At 46.4% G+C, this 16,771-nt stretch overlaps 4 non-coding genes across 4 annotated transcripts; 3 read left to right on the top strand and 1 right to left on the bottom strand.

Moving 5' to 3' along the window:
* Positions 1-11,752: 11,752 nt before the first annotated feature.
* On the top strand, positions 11,753-11,825 carry TRNAV-CAC (transfer RNA valine (anticodon CAC)). Its single transcript has one exon. It is a non-coding gene; the product is annotated as a tRNA-Val (tRNA).
* Positions 11,826-12,102: 277 nt separating this feature from the next.
* TRNAQ-UUG (transfer RNA glutamine (anticodon UUG)) lies at positions 12,103-12,174 on the bottom strand. Its single transcript has one exon. It is a non-coding gene; the product is annotated as a tRNA-Gln (tRNA).
* A 2,659-nt stretch (positions 12,175-14,833) lies between these two features.
* TRNAY-GUA (transfer RNA tyrosine (anticodon GUA)) lies at positions 14,834-14,919 on the top strand. Its single transcript is given in 2 exon segments — positions 14,834-14,870; positions 14,884-14,919. It is a non-coding gene; the product is annotated as a tRNA-Tyr (tRNA).
* Positions 14,920-15,282: 363 nt separating this feature from the next.
* Positions 15,283-15,354, top strand: TRNAD-GUC (transfer RNA aspartic acid (anticodon GUC)). The gene has a single exon. It is a non-coding gene; the product is annotated as a tRNA-Asp (tRNA).
* Positions 15,355-16,771: the final 1,417 nt, after the last annotated feature.

Below are 16,771 nucleotides of genomic sequence, written 5' to 3' on the forward strand. Positions count from 1 at the left end.
AATGAAATGTTTACGTTTTGTCTTTTAAGAGCAAACTTTTTAATGGCACTCAAAACTAATTTTTTAGCATTCTCAAAGGGGAAGAGATTCTGAGGGGACCCCTTCCCATTTGTGACTTGGTTACCCCTACTTTTAAACCGCTGGTAACTTAATAATGATTTGTGACTGGAATTTGGTCGCAAAACAGTAATGCCATACTTATTCTGCATTTGGAAGGGACCCCCTAAACACGCTCCTTTCAAATACTGAATAACTAATGCAAATTGCGATTCTGTAACAAGTTACCAAATCACATTTTGCCTTTTGTAAATTTAAATAAGCTTTTTTTGCGATTGCAAACGTCTCGATTGTGCAAATTGGGCTGTTTGTAACCCTAAAAGAACCTTTGTACATCTGGCCCTTAAGCCTTAAGGAGATTTTGGGGCCTAAGATTCTAATTTGTTCAAATTCAATAATCAAGTTACTCCATCTGTACACTTTACTCGCTAAAGTTAGCAATAGCTAGCAGAGAAGGCTTACACCAGGGTGTTGTAAAGGAACTGTAACTCAGATACAGTGTAACACAGTATTGTCAAATCTATGACTCTTCCAAAGATTAGGGGATTCATTTAGTGGGCAGTATGGATAAAAACATCAAATTAATTCCACGACTCACAATGGAAACTATGAAATGCACATGGCTCACTTCCACTAGGCCAACCTTGCACCCCGCCCCCCAGCTTCTCCCACCCTGCTGGTATCAAATCAGTCACACCACAGATGATACATTGTTGCCCCTAGGAAAATGTTCGAGAGAGGGAGAAGAGAGGCTTGTCGTGGAATTCTCTCTAAAAATCAAATGCCTTTGTCTGCACACCATCAAACTGGTTTGCTAGATCGTGAGCACGTTGATAAAATGCTGAAATAGTTGTGCAAGCACTTTCACGAGAATCATTCTAGGTAATCTCGTATTGTGTGTCTCCCTAGAACCAAATTCTCTTCCCTTTCTGAGTTAATGAGGTGAGAGTTGGATCATCATGGTGTGCACTCCAGGTCACCAGAGATTCATCCTCTTTCAAATACCTTTTCCCTTCCACATTGTCTCCAAGATCTTCCTGGGGAAATCTGCTATGAGAAACAAATCTGGTAGTGTGCAAACTTGTAAACTCTTGTAAACTAAAACTGAGTGCAACATATGTTCAAAAGTGTTGCGCAAATCTGAATTAGTGCCTTAGAGTTGAAGTTGTTTCTTTCCCAGGCCAAAGGCAGAAAGACTGAGCAGCAACTCAGCTCTTTGTTGGAGGCCTGGAGCCGAACATAGAAACTGGCCCTCAAAATTGTAAAAAAAATAACAACCATTACTTTTAAGGTAAAATTGTCAATAACTTAAACCAAACTGACGTAGACTTGAGGGGCACCTATGAAACAGCACTCACTGAAGATGACCTCTACCGCACCAGGAGCATTAGTTTCATCAGCAGCACATGATGCATGTCCTTTTTGAGTACCCTGGACACTGCTACTCGAGTCTGGTGGTATGCTGAAAGGCTCCCAATCTCTGACCAGTGGGGGTTTCTCTTGACCCGTATGGCCGGTTCAGCCCTGGTGCGTTCAGGTCTCAGAAGCGGTGGATCCAGGACACCACTCTGGAGTCAGTGCCCTCCAGGGGAGAGAGGGCTATCCTTCTACCTAGGGGCTGGGAGATAAGGGGCACCACTGACACTCATCCTTCAGAGGCGTTTATAAGGTCATTTGTAACTGTGTCTAGTCTGACTGCTCCATGGTGCGCTGACTGATGTCTTAGAAGTTGAAAGAAGCATTGGCAAACCCAGTAAGCTGTTTCTTTTCTTCTGTGGGCTTTGCTTGCAGAAACACCACATTGATGGGGGCATAATTAGGCAAAGATGGGGACGTGTAGCCAGAGCAAGACAGAATCTATCCTCCTTGAGCACACAGCAGCAGGGCCCAGAGGGTGAGACCCTGAAAGTGTCCTCGCGGGCAGCCCTGGTACCTTCCAGGGTGATGAGTATTGCAAAGGGGAGGGTTTGTTTAACCGGATTGTGGTGTGTGTGAGGAGTGTCTGTGTGTGTGGATTGGAAAAAAGAGAAATGAACAACATGATTGTTTTTTTCAGCCCCTTTTGTAGGGGTTGTTGTTTTGGAGAGGAAAATCTATATTGTTGATTTTGCAACTTTATTAAGCCTTTGACCTGGTGATTACAAAGAAAACAGCATTTGCAATGTAATAGGTCTCGCATTTGCTTGAGTTAGAGCATTGGCATTGGAAATTAATAACTGGACGTTTCTTGCCACATAAATTGGTCAGCCCTGCCTCATAATTTGGCCTTTTCCTGCCACATAAATCCAGTGGCCCTGCATATAACTAAAGCACTTCCATTTACCTTCTTCGTCCATCTGCAGCAAAAAATGAAAATGTTGTCATTTTGCATCCTAATTTAAATCAGCCATGCTAATTCAAATAGAATACCACCTTCAGCATCCCACCATCAGAGTTGCTGACTGGCTAACACACCCGCCCCCCACCCCAAAAAAAGACACAAAACACCCACTGAGGAGTAACAAGAGAAATAAACTAAAAGGGTCACCCAGACATATCAAGAGTGTTCAAACAGTCACGGTGTAATAAGGATGTTAAGTTGGCCTGAATCATGGTCATAATTGCAATTAGGAGAGATTAATAAAATATATACAATTATCATATAAACCCAATAAAAACCTTATTCAGAAATAAACATTTGGCATTAGACTGCAAATATAAATTAAGCACTGCAAGCTAAAGGGGTTAAAAATGATTGTACATATATTAAAAATGACTGAGAAGGCTTTAGAATAATGGTGCCTAAGTATTCACATTGAACTTCAAAAGCTGTGTGTTGTAAAGGAAAGCTTTAGGCACCTGCTCGTGATTATTTACAAATTAAGCTCTGAGTGAGATAAAGGTGTTAAAAATGGCTGTACATATATAAAAAATGTCCAAGATGGCTTTTGAATAATGGTGCTTTAATATCCACATTGAACTGCAACAGATGTGCATTATAAAGAAAAACTTTAGCCACCGGCATGTGATTTACAAATTAAGCACTGCAAGAGTGAGCTAAATGGGTTAAAAGTGACTGTACATATATTAAAAATGGCTGAGATGGCTTTAGAATCATGGTGCCTCACTATTCACATTGAACTGCAACAGTCGCGCATTGGAAAGGAAAACTTTAGGCGCCGCCACTTGATTATTTACAAATTAAGCACTGCTTTAAAGGGGTTAGAAGTGGTTGTACATATACTGAAAATGCCTGAGATGGCTTTAGAACTGCCCAGTATTCACATTGAACTGCAACAGATGCGCATTATAAAGAAAAACTTTAGCCACCGGCATGTGATTTACAAATTAAGCACTGCAAGAGTGAGCTAAATGGGTTAAAAGTGACTGTACATATATTAAAAATGGCTGAGATGGCTTTAGAATAACACAGCCCAAGTATTCCGGTATTAGGCCCCGGCATGTGATCATTTACAAATTAAGTGCCTCTCTAAAGGGCTTAAAAGTGGCCATACATACATATTTAAAATGCCCAAGATGGCTTTAGAATAATGGTGCCTCAGTATTCACATTGAACTGGAACAACCGCGCATTGCAGAGGAAAGCTTTAGGTACAGGCATGTGATTATTTACAAATTAAGTTCTACTGTCACATATTATGGACACTGAATAAGATAAAAAAAGCAAATTCTATGATTAATGGTAATAATTTGAATTACAATAAAAATATAATCAATTGACAGGTGAAATCTTTTAAACTAGAACTGAATTAATTAGATTTATTTTGCGTAAATGTGTTAATTGAAAGATAGCTGTCAAAACGAGCTATACCAAAATGACTCTCCAACTGGAAAACTAACTATGCTGCCACAAAATGCCAGCCCAACAGACCAAAAAGCGCTATAATGTAGCAGCACTTTCTTGCACGTACAAAACCAATCTCAAAAGAAAGCACTGGTACATTATAGCGATTTATTAGGGTTGCTACAATATAACATTATATATGTTGTTTGAGGTCACGTTCCGCGCAAATGTGTTTTTAAAAGCAAACTTTTAAGTGTTTATCTGCTTATTTTGTCACCATGCAGCTCCAGTTACTGTATAAATACACAAACCTTTGTTACTTAAAATGTATTTAAAGACCACCACGACATGTAGCACTTTATTACATGTGCTACCACCTGGACAAAACCAGCGCTTATATTCAGCAACGTGAGTGCAAAACATGGACAAGTACATGTTCTAATGTAACCTCAAAAGAAAGCGCTGCTACATTATAGCGCTTTATTACAGATGCTATATGTTATATTATAATTTTATAGTTTGCAACTGTAAATAAGCACTATACTATAGCAGCACTTTCTTTTGAGATTGTCTTTGGAACATGTACTCGTCTATGGTGTGCACTTATGTGGTTGGATAAAAAAAGTGGTTTTATTCCAGGTGGAAGCACAAGTGAAAAGCGCATAAAGCACTATAATGTAGCAGAGCTTTCTTTTGTGTACAAAGGCAATCACAAAAGAAAGCGCTGCTACATTACAGCGGTTTATTACAGTTGCTCCATGATAACATTATGTTTTGTTTGATGTCTAGTTCCGTGTAAATGTATTTTTAAAAGCAACCTTTTGTGGGTTTGTCACTACGCAGCTCTGTTTACCATATAAACACACAAAAAGTTGTTTTTTAAAATACATGTACACACAACTGCGACATAAGCAAACAACTGTGCCATAAACAAAAAAACAAACACTACCTAAAAACAATGTAAAAACAACAAACACGAGCGAAGACACACAAGCAATCATCATATGCTTTTAAAAATGCATTTACGTTCTTCTGTGACAGAAACAACAAAAACCAGGAATAAACAATGAAAGTAATGCATGCAAATAGCTCCAATACTGCTGAGCGTGATTGTGCTGTGTAGGGGATAAAAAGAAAACGTAATCCAGAAACCACAATGAAAACATGCAGCTGCGTATGTTTTCAGTAGTTGGTCGGTGCTCTCGAGCAGGGCAAAACACCGGAAAAGGCATGACGTTTGCATGCCTTTTGCAAATGAACTCAAGAGGATTTTAAAAGGCAAGTCCACAAACGAATGGAAGTGATGGGCGTGACACGTGCGTGGTTAAAAGCCCACACAGATACCAACACGTTGGAAAAGCAGCGCTTGCGCGCTGCTATGCTCAACCTAAAAACCGGTGAGATGGGCAGCTACCGGGGCCACTTCTCATGCCAGATAGAACTTGGTAGAGTGGAGGCCTGGAGTGAAGAGCTGACATCCTCAGGTCGCTGCTCAAATCCGCCTCCCAGGACATTTCCAAACTCTGCTCTTTCCCTCCGCTTTCCAACCCCAAGCAGCTCCTTTCTCAGCCCCTCAGACACCTTGGCTTTTCCCGCCTCCTCTCTTCCCCTCCCAGTCCAGCTCCCTCCTCCAGCTGGGGGGGCGGGAGAGTCTCCCTTCAGTCCCTTTGTGCAACCCCCCCTGATGAGACAGAGCCGGGGGCCCCTGGGCTGAAGAGCGAGGCCGGTGCCCTCCACCCCCGGCTGAAGCAGCCCCGGAGCTGCTTGTTGTGAGTGTGGAAGGTGATGCTGCTGGGAGCTGCTGGGAGCGTCTGCTGGGAGGGGAGAAGGTTGTTGTGAAGTGTTGAGGAGCAGCAGGTTTGTGTGTGTGTTTTGTGCAGTGAGTGTGTGTGTGTGTTTGTTGTGCCTGGGTGTCGTACGTGAGTTAACGTACGAGACGTGTGGGGACAGTGCTTGGTCCTTCCTCTATGTCGGATCGCCTCCTGACGTCACGGCCAATCCGGAGCGAGGATGGTCGTGACGTCGGGGGGCGGCGCGAGGGGGGAAAGAGCGGAGCGCGAAGACGCGACCGGGTCGTGTTCTTGCCGGCTCCTCGTGGGCCTTATTGTTTGTGGCATGAAGAATAAAGAATGATTCAAATGCAACTCGGCTGCTTCGCATCCTTCATTCTTGCCACTACAAATGGCGACGAGGTTCACAACTTCTGACAAGGCCCACAAGTATAGCCTACCATGCCTGATGTCTCCTGATGCTAGAAGGGCGCGCTGATATGTCCTCGCCGATGACCACGTGCACTGCCCCGGTGAGCTGACGCTGGGGAGCCCCAGGCGATTGATTTTGACGACCCCTGCCACGTGGGGACCAGACAGTAGGCCCGAGCCCCGGGTTTCCTGTCCACGAGTGTACACCTCATTGGAAGTGGCCGGTGTACTGGTGGTTTCCGTCTATCCGGCGTCCTGGGGGTCCTTCCGTGCCGCCTAGGAGCCATTCAATAGTTGCTGCTGCACCTGCATCACGTGATCTCCCCGGGTGTGGTGCCCGCTTTCCGGCTATGTCACAGACCGGTCATATTTGCGTGCCTCCTCTCTTCCTGGACTCTCCCGGTAAGCCGTGCATGAAATGGAAGGGATGGCTGCGCGCATTCGAGAATTATATCGTCTCCATTGATGGTAAAGGGTACAGCCCCGAGCGGAAAAAGTCACTGCTATTCGGACTGTTGGGGAAAGCTGGCCAGGAGGTTTTTGATAGTTTGCCGGTTTATGCGAATCCCCCCGGAGCTACAGCTCCTCTGAGTGAATACCAGGAGGCCGTTAAGCGGCTTGAGCTGCAGTATGCTGAGGAGTGTAACATCATGGTGGGGCGCCATAAATTCGCACTGCGGAAACAGGAGGAAGGAGAGACTATCGAAGAGTATATTGCATGCCTACGAGTTTTGGCCCAAGATTGTGAATTCGCGGAGATGACTGATACGTACATAAGAGACCAGGTGGTGTTCTACTGCCATTCAAAGAAGGTGCAGGAACGTTTGCTTTCATGCAGGAACCCTTCACTGAAGGAAGTGATGGCCATCGCAAAGGCAGTGGAACACTCCATGGTGTCTTCTAAGGAGCTGGCGAGCACTAGTCAGGCTTCAAATGTGTTCTATGTGCAGGACAGACATAAACATGCGCCCAAGACTCCAGACAGGGCGGCGAGCGATAGAGGGGGAGGCAGGAGGCCGCTCGCTTGTTTTAGATGTGGGTCAAGGGACCACTTAGCAGACAGCAGGACCTGCCCTGCCTTGTACAAAAGCTGTTCTAAATGCAGGAAGATGGGCCACTTTGCGGCAGTATGTAAAGCCAAGAAATACAATACGGGCATGAAAGTGAGCTCGGTGAGCAAGAGCGACATGGATGCGGATGCGGACATCGTGTTGTCCATTGATGATGAGGACAGTAGAGTGAAGGGGCCCATTGGCTCCGTCATGATTGGTGCGGTAGAATTGCCATTTACGGCTGATTCTGGTTCCCCCCTTACCCTGATCTCTGATAGGACATTTGAATTGAAATGGCAGGATGTACGACTGCATGAGACGGATGTGAATCCAAAGGCCTTCGGGGAACATGACATAGTGATGAGGGGGTACTTCTGGGACTCCCTCACCTTTCGAGGGCGCACGGTGAGAACAAAGATATATGTGGCTGAAAAAGGGAGGAGCCTTGTGGGGTGGAAGGACCTGGCGAAGCTGGGTGTGATGCTAGTCCCTGGGGCAGATGATCCCATAGTTCTGAGGGATGATTGGATCAATTACGTGCAGCCTGAGGATTTGCATGAAGGATTGGCTGAAGTTCTCGAGGAATTTGATTCCGTTTTTGAAAACAAAGTAGGGTGTGTAAGAGGATTTGTGCATGCCATACGGTTGAAAGAGGGTGCCATACCAATTAAGCACAAGGTCAGAACGATCCCTCTTTCTGTAAAGGGGGAGCTGAAGGCTGTTCTCGATAGGCTGAAAATGGAAGGAGTAATAGAGGAAGCAGGTGCATCAGAGTGGGTGTCCGCAATCGTGGTGTCCAAGAAGAAGAGGACAGGGGACATTCGGTTGTGTGTAGACCTGCGATCCTTAAACAGAAATATCCTGGTGAACTGCCACCCTCTGCCCAACATTCAGGAGATATTGTCTTCCACATCAGGATCGAGGTTTTTCACCCTGATAGACCTGAAGTCCGCATACCACCAGGTGTGTCTCACGGAGGACTCCAAGGAATTGACCACCTTCATTACCCCGTTTGGAGCATACAGATACGTCCGTCTTCCGTTCGGCCTTGCATCGGCCTCGGGCGTCTTCCAAAAGCTGATGGACCTTCTTTTCTGCAATATGAAAGGGGTCGAAGCCTTCCAGGACGACATTCTGATACACACGGAAGATGAGGAGGGGCTCCTGGAACTGCTAGGCAGAGTGCTGGAGGTTCTACAAAAAAGGGGGATGACGGTCTCCAAGGACAAATGCAAGTTCATGGAAGGGAAGATAGAGTACTTAGGGCACGTGCTTACTCCAAATGGCATTGCGCCTAAAGATGATTTGGTGAGGGCCATACGAGATGCTCCTTGCCCAGGAGACAAAGACGCCTTGCGATCGTTCCTGGGACTTAGTGAATACTATTCCAAGTTCATGCAAGGATACGCGACCACCGTGGAGCCTCTAAGGAAACTGCTACGGAAAAACGAAAAATACACCTGGACGCAGGAACAAAGCGCTGCCTTTGAATCCGTCAAGCAGGCAATAGCTGCGGCTCCAATATTACAGCCGTACAACAAGGATCTCCGGAACGTAATCACGGTTGACGCCAGTGCCAAGGGTATCGGTGCAGTGTTTTGCCAATTCCAAGGGAAGAAAGAGAACACAGTCGCATTCATATCCCGGTCATTGAACGAAGCAGAGAAACACTATAGCACCATCGAGCGGGAGACGCTCGCGTGCGTCTGGGCCGTGGAGAAACTGAGGAACTATCTGTGGGGCAGGGAGTTCAAACTGGTCACCGACCACAAACCCTTGATATACATGATGGACGGTGAAGGACGTGGCAATGGCAAAGCCAGCTCGAGGCTTCTACGTTTACTGTCCAAGTTGCAAGAATATCACTTCGTCATCAGACACATCAAGGGTGGCCTCAACTGCAGGGCGGATTGCCTATCGCGCATACCGGTCACGGGTGAGGAGGACGGTTCCCTGGATGACACGGAATGCGTTGTGGCAATGGTTGACGCAACAGCCATGTGCGTGGGATCCATATCGGAGGAAGAGTGGTTGATGGCTCAGGAGAAGGACACGACTATTCGAAAGGTAATGGACCACATGACGGCTCATTGGCCCCCAGTCCGGAACTTGCACGGAGCACTCAGGAGTTTTCAACAGGTCAGCTCTGAACTCACCATTGAGGGCGGTTTTGTGAAGAGACACGAGCTATTTGTACCTCCGGAAAGTTTGAGACACAAGCTAATCAGTATTGCCCATAAGGGTCACCCGGGCAGTACCGCTACAAAAAATCTTCTCAAGCAGTACTACTGGTGGCCAGGGATGTGCAGCGACGTCAGCAGCTTCATAGATCGGTGCGGACCGTGCTTAAGGGCCGACAAGCACTGGAAGACGGCAAAAGGGGAGCTGCAATTGGTGGACATTCCTGCTGGTCCATGGAACAAGATTGCCATTGATTTCGCGGGCCCATTTACCCTGCTACCAGACGATTGTAGACATCTTATCGTCCTTACGGATTACTTCTCCAAATGGATTCACTACAAGTTCGTCAGGGAAGTCACCACTGAACGAGTGATCAAGACGTTGACGAAAATTTTCGCGATTGAGGGGCAGCCGAAGATCATGGTGTCTGACAATGGCACCCAGCTAGTGTCCAGGCAGATGACGGATTTTCTGTCCAGGTTAGGGATTAAGCAGGAGAAGACCCCGCTGTACAGCCCGAAGAGCAATGGGCAGGTTGAGCGGATGAATAGGTTCCTCAAAGAGGGCGTGCAACAGGCAGTCGCCTCTAACATGGATGTGAAAACGTTTCTGGCGGACAAGGTGCACACTTTTCATAACACGCCCAGTGAAGTTACGGGACACACTCCGTTCTAGTTGATGAGAGGGAGAAGATGCATGAGTGAACTTACCCCCAAATTCAATAAGTGGTATGACATGAGGGAGGAAATCGAGGTGGCGTCTGATGAGAGTTTGAGAGTCAAAGGAAGAATAATGGCTAAACAGGAAAGTAACAAGCGGTATGCCGACATTGTGAACAGAGCCAAAACTAAAAATATAGTGCAGGGGGATTGGGTATTGGTGAAGAAACCTAACAAGGTGATGAAAGGAGAGTCTGTGTTTCAAACCCCTGTACGTGTGCAAGGGGTGACAAGAGGGGCAGTCTGTTTGGAAGGAGGGGGATGGCGAAGCAAGGACGACATCGTCAGGCTCAAGGCTGGTCAAGAGGAAATCATCATGAGAGGTAGTCGTGTGTGTGGGGCCGAGAGCACGGACGATGTGGATGAGTGGCAAAGTCACGAAGCCAGGGATGTAGTCACTGGTGATGAGGAGTGTGTGAATACGCCCCCCAGGCGAGGACGAATCGGACATGGAAGTACAGAGCGATGTGAGAAAGCATGGCGCGGCTTGGTGGATGCCGAAGGTCAGAATGGTAGCAGGCCCGAATCAGCGAAGAGCGACTGTCGCAACGTAGTGAGTTCAGGCTTAGAAGATGCATGCGCCGTCAAGGAGTGTTTGCCCCAGTATATTACTCCGAGCAGGCCAACGCGGCATATACGAGCTCCTAAGAGGTTAGAAGATTTTGTTATGAGATGAAGTCCAGAAGTTATTCTTGTTCTGTTAAAGGGGGAGATGTCGTACGTGAGTTAACGTACGAGACGTGTGGGGACAGTGCTTGGTCCTTCCTCTATGTCGGATCGCCTCCTGACGTCACGGCCAATCCGGATCGAGGATGGTCGTGACGTCGGGGGCGGCGCGAGGGGGGAAAGAGCGGAGCGCGAAGACGCAACCGGGTCGTGTTCTTGCCGGCTCCTCGTGGGCCTTATTGTTTGTGGCATGAAGAATAAAGAATGATTCAAACGCAACGCGGCTGCTTCGCATCCTTCATTCTTGCCACTACACTGGGGCACCCTGTGTCGGTGGGAAATGTGGAGGATGAGTAAACTGGCAGGAAACAACAGACTGAAGGACATGACGAGGCGCTACACCGGAAGCAGTTTCCGGGCTGTGTTTCGTTAGTATAGTGGTCAGTGGCCTACCACGCGGGAGACAGGGGTTCAGTTCCCCGACGGGGAGGGTATCATTTAAAACAATAAATAAATGGGTTTCTGTTGCCTACGTTCCGTCTATTTTACCTGACATTTTCACACTATTCCAATGTAACACCTACTTGGATGCAGTTACCACCCTTTAGTAAATGGCCACAACGCGGACAACTTCGAACATTTCCTTGTGCCAGGCCAAGCCTTTCAAAACCGAGCGCAGGCAACATGTAAGCGCTGCACCTTTTCACCACTATTTCGGCATTTTCTTTTAAAGAGACCCGTGAACGGCCGCTATTGCTGAGACAGGCCCTCTGGAGAGGTGGAAATCACCTCTGTGATGGATACACTCGTCTTTGTTTTGCTGCTGTTTGTAAAATGGATAATGAAAATGACTGATGAGAGGCGCATCGGAGAAAGCAGCGGATTAAAAAAAAAGTTTAACAGAGAAAGACTCAATTTTTGTAAGAAAGTTAAGCAGGGACGCTCCATCCAAGGCTGCATTTCAAATAGACAACAGGCAAAGAGAGAATCATGACAGAGTCCGTTTAATCTGCAAATATAGGTACAAGAGAGCGGAGTCGTCCACAGTGACATGATTCACAGTATGATCTGCAGCCGGAGCTTTGTCCCATGGGTTTCCGTAGTGTAGTGGTTATCACGTTCGCCTCACACGCGAAAGGTCCCCGGTTCGAGACCGGGCGGAAACACTTTTAAAACTTCCATCTACCTTGTTCTGCATTATTATTAATATCTATGACCACCCAACTTCTTCTGCATTATTAATATATATGACGAGCGATACTTCTGTGCTACAATTTTAATTGATATCATCCACATAGTGACATATTTCAAATACACAAGATAAGCGACGCATTGATGATGTAAACTGTGCAAAAGATATTAGCTCGCTTGTAAGTAGTACTGGACTGAAAATGTAAAAATACAAAAATGAAGAAATTAATGTTAAATTATTAAAATTACTACAGGTCCTACCGAGATTTGAACTCGGATCGCTGGATTCAAAGTCCAGAGTGCTAACCATTACAACATAGAACCGTGCACTAACACTCTGGTGAAGTTAGTTAGTAGTGAAATGACGGTGTCCCCCAGCGGGCACTCCTCCAGGTAAAAGTCCTGATGTTTTTCAGATTTCAGGTTTCCGTCTGGCAGTGTGTGCGGCCGATACCCCCTGAGTTGTCCAGGATCACAGGTGCTGCACATGTCACAAAGGACACCACCTGCCCCTCTCTCTGCACAGTGCGCTGGGAGCCGACACTAAAAACTTCAGGTTTGAGTGTGGGAGGAGACACTTCCCCGGTCACCAGGACTGATCATCCACTGAGTGTGAACACAGTTGTGAAAATAAGTTGTCCAAGTGTGCAGGGTGGAGCAAAACGTGTCAGTTGTAAATTATAACACAATCTGAGCCCCCTCTCAGGCATGTTTCGTTTTCATTCAGTTCGTCAGGCCCAGGAGCATAGAATTTGTGTGATTGGGGCAAATCATTTCACCCACTCATAGGGCAGCTGTATAATGCACATGGGCTGCTCGGGGAGTGTGTAAAATATTTCAGCGTCAACCACCTTTACACACAGCCGTGTACTTTGACAATAAATCATGCAGTATGTAAATCAATGTACACGATGATTGTTGCATAATGCAGTGAGAGTTACAATGTGTAGGAGTCACGTCCTTCATAGCTCACTATACTATATTACAAGAATTACGGTTTATGAATTGCAAGTAACACAAGCATTGGCAAAGCCAATAGGTCTCGCCTATGTGAGAGCTACTGGTTTTGCCGGTGTTTTAGCAATGCTGCAACATGGCTGAAAGTAAAGAAAAAAAGCTGTATGACACAGTCAGCATTGATCACTTCATAGCGCGTTTTTTTACATTCATCCATGCTGCACTGATCCCACATAGGCAAGATCTATTAGCTTTACCAATGTTTCTTCGTCATCTGGAGCCATTGTGGTACTGCCATGAAAGAGCTGCCAACAATAGCGCGAGGGCACCCTGAAGACGTCAAAGACACGCAAGCATCCCTGGAACTGACACTGTGCTCAAGAGCGCCTAGCAGCAGAGTTTCTAGGTGCTTTCAGGGGTGAGATGATGGCTCTCAGGCCTTTGCTGGGAGCCAGGGGTGGTCTCGCCTACCGGGGGACGAGGAGTTTTCGCAACAGATGCTTGTCTCAAAAAGGTGGGGTGGGCTGGGGCAGAGTCAGTCATGGGCAGCCTCCAAGTTGGCTCACCAGTAAAGTGCCCCCTGCTGGTACCTGAGCATGACTTGCAGGTCACATACTTAAATCCAAACCGAGTGGGCTCAACGCTTTTTCCTCACAAGGTATATAAAGTGGCTGATATGAATACCTGTTATTTACGGTGCTAAGAACGTGGCATATGGAACTGGCAAACACTTTAGAAATCAGGTCACTTTACTTTCCTTTTGTTGCACAAGAGCACAGAACCGGATGAGCAGCTCCTCACGTGCACTGTGGCTGGCCAGGGATGGACACTTTACAGAACCAGTGCTGAGCCTCTTAAGCAGAGCTGGATCTGTTCAAGTCTGTGCAAACCCTGGGCCTGCTCACAGCCTGGCAAGCTGCAGACAATGTTGGGTGCAGCCTTAAATGTGAAATCGTTCCAAGTTGCCACTGTTTGTAGTGAGTTTAACAGACACTGTCTCTGGCTTCCTTCCTGCTTGAGGCCAGGTAGGAAGCAGTATCACTCTCCCCCATCCTGTGTGTTAGAGAATGGTTTCCATTGCAGTGGGAGGCGGGGCCGTCCATGCCAGGTTTTCAAGGTGACCTCTGATGAGCTTAATATGTAACTGTTGTTCATTTCTGGCAATCATATATATATCTTGTGGATATCCTGCAAATCCGGCATGGATCCGACTCTACTGGACTTATGTTGGGCACCCTTGCACTAGAGCAAGGTTTTTTATGTAAAACTGGTAAGTGTTAATATTGTCATTGTTCACGCCTTCACCAATCACAGGGGGGGCAACATGCCTGCATCTTCACCGCACACTCCCTATCATTCTTACACTGAGCGCCAAGCTTTCCAAAGTTTAAGAATCTACACAACTTTCAGCATTCCAGCTGAGTTCATTGGCCGACATACTTGTTGTGATGGTTTTGCCATTTTATTTCCTGAGCTGTACTTTTCTCAAGAAAGTTAGTTCCCATTATTTTTAATAAACCACTGGGAATGCTGAGAAATCACTTTGTGTGTCTGGGACAAGACACATTTATTTTATTGAATTACAAGTAAAGGTAATCAAGATGGAAAGACAATGGCTGTATGACTGACTTCAACAGAAAGCCCTCCCCCATGCTTGCTGCTGAAATATTAAGATATTAGAAAAGCACTGAAAATGTGCATTGCTAAAGCGGCATGTGTTTTCCAGAGTACGCAAATGAAGAGGAAAAGCACGCCTTGCCAATTAAAATGGCGAGTCACCCTTTGTAGTTATTGTGCGATGAGTTTCCAAAAAGTACTCAGGTGGTAGATGAAATGATGCTGATTGTAGGTTTGTGCTGTTGGAGAATGAGATAGGCATCTGAAAATAAACAGCATGCATCCTGAAGACACAGCTTGATATGTGACCTCGGTCTTTAAATGCCCAGCACACATACACATGATCACCATGGGCCCCACTGCTGGCAGGTACATAACCTGAAGGCTGCAGTCACATGATGCTTCCGTCCCTTCGATAGCTCAGTTGGTAGAGCGGAGGACTGTAGTGGTGAAGCTGATATCCTTAGGTCGCTGGTTCAAATCCGGCTCGAAGGATGTTTTTTCGTATTTGCTCTTCATATTTCATTTCACATTCTGAAATTGAAGTGCGCCATGTTTTCAAGCAACAACGCTAGAGCTTGACAATTCTTTTTGTGTCCCACATTGTTATCAGATGGCACCAAGAAGTGAATTTAGCCAGAGCAGAAATGGACGGGGGTGCAGCCGCTGATCCCAGTGACTGTCAGAGAGAGAAAAGGAGGAGTCTGTGCAGAGGAAGCTGTAAATCAGTGATACAAAGAGAGCGGCTCTTTCCTTGCACAGATGGGGTCAACACTGGCATTTATGTGGGTGCAGCGCCCCCAGCAGGGGGACAGGTAGCACAATCAGTAGGAGGTCAGGTACCAGGGAGTCATCAGTTCCTCGTTAGTATAGTGGTCAGTATCCCCGCCTGTCACGCGGGAGACCGGGGTTCAATTCCCCGACGGGGAGACTATGTTTTGGACTTAACAATGTTTAGACTTTAGAAGTACATTTTGTTGTTTTTTTCGTTTACAATCTCGACATTTTAGAAGTACTGCGATTTAATGTATATGAAGTGCACTGTATAATATGATCAGTGGCAGCATATAGAATTGTAATAAATACCAACACTGAGGCGCCTCTAGCAGAGCGCTGGCAGGCTTGGAAATCCAACAGAGAAAGCTTTCAACATGAAGGAATCAAGTTTTGGAAACACATTTGTAAATTTTAAGTTTAAGTTATGAAGCACTTTGTTGACAGCGAATGTTTAATATTTACAGAAAAACAAAGTACTATGTGGTGAACAATTTGTACTGGCTGTTTTGCTTGATTATCAATTCTACGTAATCGCGTCATGGTTACTTTTAAATGTATTATAAGCTTCATCACTATTACTTTTTCTAGTTGCGCCTCTGATTTTCAACTAAAACTATGAGGCATATTTATACTCTGTTTGCGCCGGAATTGCGTTGTTTTTTTTTTACGCAATTCCGACGCAAAACTAACTCCATATTTATACTTTGGCGTTAGACGCGTCTAGCGCCAAAGTCAATGGAGTTTGCGTCATTTTTTAGCGTGGACACCTACTTTGCGTTAATGATATGCAAGGTAGGCGTTCCCGTCTAAAAAATTGACTCCGAGGCATGTGCGCTGTATTTACACTCCCGGGCAAAATTCACGCCCGGGAGTGGGCGGGTCAAAAAAATGACGTCCGGCCGCTTTTGCGCCGTTTTTTAGCGCCTGCAAAAGGCAGGCGTTAAGGGACCTGTGGGCTCGGAAGGAGCCCAGAGGTACCCTCCCAAGCCCCCAGGGACACCCCCTGCCACCCTTGCCCACCCCAGGAGGACACCCAAGGCTGGAGGGACCCATCCCAGGGACATTAAGGTAAGTTCAGGTAAGTTTTTTAAAAAAAAATTTTTGTGGCATAGGGGGGCCTGATTTGTGCCCCCCTACATGCCACTATGCCCAATGACCATGCCCAGGGGACATAAGTCCCTGGGCAGTGGCCATTGGGCAAGGGGGGCATGACTCCTGTCTTTGCTAAGACAGGAGTCATTTCAATGGGGGTTGGGAGTCGAAAAAAATGGCGCAAATCGGGTTGAGGCGAAAAATTTGTCTCAGCCTGACTTGCCCCATTTTTTGGCGCCCAAGCTCCATATCCCCCTACGCCGGCGCTGCCTGGTGTACGTCGTTTTTTTTCACGCACACCATGCAGCGCCGGCGGCTAACGCCGGCTAACGTCATTGAATAAATACGGCGCCCGCATGGCGCTTCAGAATGGCGTAATCCGGCGCTAATTTTTTTGACGCAAAACTGCGTTAGCGCAGTTTTGCGTCAAAAAGTATAAATATGGCCCTATATATCATCTATACAAACAATTAGAACC

Source organism: Pleurodeles waltl, chromosome 4_2 (genome assembly GCF_031143425.1).
Source record: "Pleurodeles waltl isolate 20211129_DDA chromosome 4_2, aPleWal1.hap1.20221129, whole genome shotgun sequence".
Taxonomy (NCBI): domain Eukaryota; kingdom Metazoa; phylum Chordata; class Amphibia; order Caudata; family Salamandridae; genus Pleurodeles; species Pleurodeles waltl.